Source organism: Arachis ipaensis, chromosome B5 (assembly GCF_059453495.1).
Source record: "Arachis ipaensis isolate K30076 ecotype BB chromosome B5, ASM5945349v1, whole genome shotgun sequence".
Taxonomy (NCBI): Eukaryota; Viridiplantae; Streptophyta; class Magnoliopsida; order Fabales; family Fabaceae; genus Arachis; species Arachis ipaensis.
In genome coordinates, this window is record NC_142440.1 from 80129665 (window position 1) to 80136075 (window position 6411).

Here is a 6411-nt window from a genome sequence, read left to right on the forward strand (position 1 = left end):
TTTATTGCACCCTCTTCTAACTACTATGGAAGAAGTATCTCACTTCCTGCAATTGGAGCAAACAACTTTGAGCTTAAGCGTCAATTAGTTTCTCTAATGCAGTAGAACTGCAAGTTTTATGGACTTCCAATGGAAGATCCTCATCAGTTTTTAGCTGAATTCTTGCAAATTTGTGACACTGTCAAGACCAATGGAGTTGATCCCGAGGTCTACAAGCTTATGCTTTTCCCTTTTGCTGTAAGAGACAGAGCTAGAACATGGTTGGATTCACAACTTAAGGATAGCTTGAACTCTTGGGATAAGATGGTCAGTGCTTTCCTGGCCAAATTATTTCCACCTCAAAAGATGAGCAAGCTTAGAGTGGAAATCCAAACCTTCAGACAGAAGGAAGGAGAATCCCTCTATGAAGCTTAGGAAAGATACAAGCAAATGATCAAAAGGTGTCCTACTGACATGCTTCCAGAATGGAGCATCATAAGTATATTCTATGATGGTCTGTCGGAGTTGTCAAAAATGTCATTGGACCATTCAATAGGAGGATCTCTTTATCTGAAAACCCCTGTAGAAGCTCAGGAACTCATTGAAATGGTTGCAAATAACCAGTTCATGTACACCTCTGAGAGGAATCCTGTGAACAATGGGACGCCTTAGAAGAAGGGAGTTCTTGAAATTGAAACTCTGAATGCCATATTGGCTCAGAACAAAATATTGACTTAGCAAGTCAATATGATTTCTCAGAGTCTGAATGGATTGCAAGCTGCATCCAACAGTACTAAAGAGGCATCTTCTGAGGAAAATGCTTATGATCCTGAAAACCCTGCAATAGCAGAGGTGAATTACATGGGAGAACCCTATGGAAACACCTATAATTCTTCATGGAGAAATCATCCAAATTTCTCATGGAATGATCAATAGAAGCCTAATCAAGGCTTTAATAATAATAATGGTGGAAGAAATAGGTTTAGCAATAGCAAGCCTTTTCCATCATCTTCTCAGCAACAGACAGAGAATTCTGAACAGAGCCATACTGGCCTAGCAACCATAGTCTCTGATCTATCCAAGACCACAGTAAGTTTTATGAATGAAACAAGGTCCTCCATTAGAAATTTAGAGGCACAGGTGGGTCAGCTGAGTAAGAAGATTATTGAAACTCCTCCCAGTACTTTCCCAAGCAATACAGAAGAAAACCACAAGAGAGAGTGCAAGGCCATAACCATGACCAACATGGCCGAACCTGAAGAGAGTGAGGAGGACGTGAGTCCCAATGAGAAAAGCCTCATGGGACGTCCTCTGGACAGAAAGGAGTTTCCCTTTGAGGAACCAAAGGAATCTGAAGCTCATACAGAGACCATAGAGATTCCATTGAACTTTCTTCTGCCATTCATGAGCTCTGATGGATATTCTTCCTCTGAAGAGGATGAAGACATCACTGAAGAGCAAGTTGCTAAATATCTAGGAGCAATCATGAAGCTGAATGTCAAGCTATTTGGTACTGAGACGTGGGAGGATGAACCCCCTTGTTCACCAATGAACTGAGTGCATTAATCAGGCAAATATTACCTCAGAAGAAACCGGATCCCAGAAAATTTTTCATACCTTGTACCATAGGCACCATGACCTTTGAGAAGGCTCTATGTGACCTAGGGTCAGGGATAAACCTCATGCCACTCTCTGTAATGGAGAAACTGGGAATCTTTGAGGTACAAGATGTAAAAATCTCACTAGAGATGGCAGACAAATCAATGAAACAGGCTTATGGACTAGTAGAGGACGTGCTAGTAAAGGTTGAAGGCCTTTACATCCCTGCTGATTTCATAATCCTAGACACTAGGAAGGATGCGGATGAATCCATTATCCTTGGCAGACCCTTCCTACCCACAGCAAAAGCTGTGATTGATGTTGACAGAGGAAAGTTGGTCCTTCAGTTGAAAGAGGACTACCTTGTATTCAAGACTCAAGGTTCTCCTTCTGTAACCATGGAGAGGAAGCATGAAAAGCTTCTCTCAATACAGAGTCAAACAAAACCCCCACATTCAAACTTTAAGTTTGGTGTTGGGAGGCCACTACCAAACTCTAAGTTTGGTGTTGAGAGGCCCCAACCCTACTCTGATTATCTGTGAGGCTCCATGAAAGCTCCCTGTCAAGCTATTGACATTAAAGAAGTGCTTATTGGGAGGCAACCCAATCTTATTTAATTATATCTATCTATTTTCCGTTGCTATTTTATGTTCTCTTTAGGTTGATGATCATGTGAAGTCACAAAAACAACTGAAAAATCAAAAACAGAATGAAAAACAGCATTAAAAATAGCACACCCTGGAGGAAGAGATTACTGGAGTCTAAACGCCAGTAAGAGTACCAGAATGGGCGTTAAACGCCCAGTCTGGCACCATTCTGGGCATTTAACACCAAAAACAGGCACCAGACTGGCGTTTAACGCCAGAGCAGAGCATCTACTTGGCGTTTAACGCCAAGAATGGGAGAAAAGTTGGCGTTAAACGCCAGAAACAAGCGGCAACCTGGCGTTTAACGCCAGAAGTGCACTCTAAGGGCGTTTTTGATAAACCCATATTTTATGATATATTTTGTGCTTAATTCAAGTGATTTATTCAATCCTTCACCCACTTATTCATGTGAAATTGCATGATTTTACTTTCCCTTCCTTATTATGTGATATATGTGAAAAACATGTTTCCTATGCTTTAAAAATAATTATTTTAATTACCTTTTATTACCATTCGATGCCGTGATTTATGTGTTGAGTATTTTCAGATCTCCTAAGGCAAGAATGATTTAAAGGATGGAAAGGATACATACAAAAATGGAAGAAAAGCACAAAATGGAGTTTTTGAAGAAACTGGCAGCGATGCGAATGCATGGACGACACAGCTGCGTGCCTAGCGCGAAAAGGCAGTGACGCAAACGCGTGACTGATGCGGACACGCGCTTTGAGCAGAACACAGATGATGCGTACGCATGACCGAAGCGAATGCGTGAAAAGGAAAACTCCAGATGACGCGACCGCATGACCCATGCCGACGCGTGACAGGCGCCACGCACCAGAAACTGCAGAAAATGCTCCCAGCGATTTCTAAAACCCTTTTTTGCCCAAATCCAAGTACAGAAAGCACAGATTAGAGGTTATAAAGTGGGGAAATTCATCCATTCATAAGAGGTCGATTATTACTCACTTTTCACAATTTAGATGTAGTTTTTAGAGAGAGAGGTTCTCTCCTCTCTCTTAGGTTTTAGGATTAGGATTCCTCTTAAAGGATTTAGGATTTCAACTCTTCATCAGGCTCAATATTTCTTTTACTTTATATTTCTCTTTTACTTTCAGATGCTTTAATGCTCTCATTTAATTACTTATGTTGCCAAATTGGCTTATGAACTCTCTATGTTTAGATTGATTTTCTCTTATAAATGCAATTGAGGTATTTCAGATTTATGATTCTTGTTTAGCTTTTTATATTCTTGGCTATAATTGATTAACTGGAGGCTCTTGAGTTATCAACTTATCGTGATTGATTGTTATGTCGGTGAATTGACTGGAATTCCACTAACTCTAATCTTTCCTTAGGAGTTGGCTAGGACTTGGGAATCTAACTAATTAGTTCACTTGACTTTCCCTTGCTTTCGTAAAGGTTAACTAAGTGGGATTAACTTCAATTCTCATAGGAGTAACTAGGATAGGACTTTCGAATTTTTATACCTTGCCAAGAGTTTATTTTACAGTTATTTATTTATTTTACTTGTCATTTAAATTGCTTGTTCCTTACTCTCAAAACCCCCAATTTACAAAACTCATAACTAATAATAAGAACACCTCCCTGCAGTTCCTTGAGAAGACGAACCGAGGTTTAAATACTTCGGTTATCAATTTTAAAGGGGTTTGTTACTTGTGACAACCAAAACGTTTGTACGAAAGGATTTTCTGTTGGTTTAGAAGCTATACTTACAACGCGATCATATTTTTTATATTTCTTTACCGATAGAAAAACCGATCGTCAAAATGGCGCCGTTACCGGGGAACTGCAAACGTGTGCCTTATTATTGGTTATGTAAATATTTTTTCTTTTATTTGTTTATTTGTTTTTGTTTTTCCCTTTTATTTCTATTAGCTACTATGAATTCTCACCCCTCTCGCTTTGAGTTTGGTTCTAAATTTGTTGAAAGGAGTGGAAGCTATAACAGGAATATGCATCAAGGTCTATGCAGTCAAAGATGGATGGAGCCAAGAGGATCTGATCAACCCTTTAGGCAACAACACCCTCCAAGATATCATGGGCAAGGACCACTCAACAATGCATACCAAGCTGATAAACATGGTGGACCCCCTTGTAATTACCAACAAGCCCCACCCTGTGCTTATAGACCATCCTCTCAACGTAGCTTTGAACCACCACACTCACAAGCTCCATTTCACCATTCACCACCGTATGACCCTTATCCACCACAATTCCAATCTAATTACTCCCAAGAACCACCACATTCTTATTTTGAACCCTCTTTCCCAACCAATGAACCCTCATACCCACCCCAACCTCCAATGAATGACAAACTTCGTGTTCTTCTTCAAGGGCAAGCGAATATGCAAAGGGGTGTATTGGAACTCACTACTGCCTTAACTGAGGTAGTAAATATAATAGCTTCCCGACATCTGAGCGCTCAAAATACCCCCATGGCTGCATGTGGAGAATAAAAAAAAGAGCATAGCATGAAGGAAACACTAGAAACTCCGGTGGACAATGAGGAGCATGGCTTTGTATTAGAACAGGTGGAGGAAGCCATGATAGTTGTAGAGGAAGAAGTGGTTGAAGATTTAGGAGATGCCGAACCTCCATGGGAATCGAGAGCTGTAAAGGATTCTGCTGAGAAGTTCGAAATTGATGCCAAAGAGGACAGTGCACAATCTCCAAAGCATATACCTTGTGAAAAATTAGACAGAACAGATCAAGAAGTTGATTCCATAGGCAGTGATGATCATGAATCAAGCTCTCCGAATCACAAACTCACATCTGCAACTAAACTCCTTGAGCCTGAAGAATCTTATCCAAGTTAATGCGAAGATGATGTCGAGGTAGATTTCTCTCAACCTCCAACATATGACTTGAGTGACGAGGAAGACATAGAAGACTTTGATCAGGACGCAGTTGCAGTTGAAAAATTTTGCAAAGAAGTGGAGGAATTCACAGAAGAATACAAGGGAGTAGAACTTACTGAACCACTGAAAACACCTGTCCCAAGGCCATTACCACCTAATACAAGCTTCAAGTGGGTACAATCCTTAACCTTTATCTTTACCTTTCCACTTGAATATGGTTTGCATGAAACAGATGGCCAGCTTAGAGCTCTCTGCGGCTTTAAGAGTAAGGGGGAAATGGCTCGTACTCAGAGCTGGTGTACAAGGTTCAATAAGGTTCCGCGCTTCGATTCGAAGTGTAAGGATTGGTATCAAGTTCAATTGAATGGGTCTCGAAAGACGTTTGGTCATATTGGTGAGAATACAATTTCTAAACTGCCCGGATCGAAGTATATAGATCAAGATAAAGGCGGATTTAAAAGCAAAGTTTGTGATCCTAGAATCTATTCTGACATTTGTCACCCTGGGAGCCTGAGAACTTGTTTGAAGCTGCTCAACAGCTTTACATGCCTAGTTTGGGACCCCAGAGGCTGTTGGCATTCCAAACATTGGTGGAGATTTCTGGATGAATTTAAGCATAAGCCACCATAACAAGAAGCTCATCCAATGTCCAACTTAAGGACTTTAACTAAAAGTGCTAGGTGGGAGTGAAGAACTGAAGATTGACGGTTTAGAATTCAGAATAAACCTAGCACTTTTAGTTAAAGTCCTTAAGTTGGACATTTGATGAGCTTCCTGTTATGGTAGCTTGTGCTTGAATTCATCCAGAAATCTCCACCAATGATTGGAATGCCAACAGCCTCCGGGATCCCAAACTAGGCGCAAAAAGCCTTCAAGTAAGTTAAAGCAAGTGACAAGGCCCCAAGAGTGTTGATTTCCAGAATGAATTCCGGGGTCCCAAATCTTGCTTTTGCACCCGTCTTCTTGTTGATTATTATGATTCCATCCGGGTAGCAAGCAATCTGAATTCTCACTAAAGCGGCCAAACAACTTCCTAGACCCATTTAGTTGAGCTTTACACCAACCTTTGCGTTTAAACTTAAAGCTTCCAACCATAATGAACCTTGCAGGACAATTCTTACCACTGACCATCTTCCTCTTACTCTTAATGCCACAAAGAGCTCTAAGTTAACCATCTGTCTCCAGTAGCCCATATTCAAGTGGAATTAGAAAGCTAAGGGATATGAATTTTACCCACTTGAATGTTGTGAAGGATGATGGAAACTTAGGGGAGGTATTTCTAACGAATTTGCAAGATCCACTCCCTT

At 40.6% G+C, this 6411-nt stretch overlaps 1 non-coding gene across 1 annotated transcript; it reads right to left on the bottom strand.

The window, feature by feature from the left end:
- Positions 1 to 351: 351 nt before the first annotated feature.
- Positions 352 to 459, bottom strand: LOC148564735 (small nucleolar RNA R71). Its single transcript, XR_015885205.1, has one exon. It is a non-coding gene; the product is annotated as a small nucleolar RNA R71 (small nucleolar RNA).
- Between the last annotated feature and the right edge of the window lie 5952 nt (positions 460 to 6411).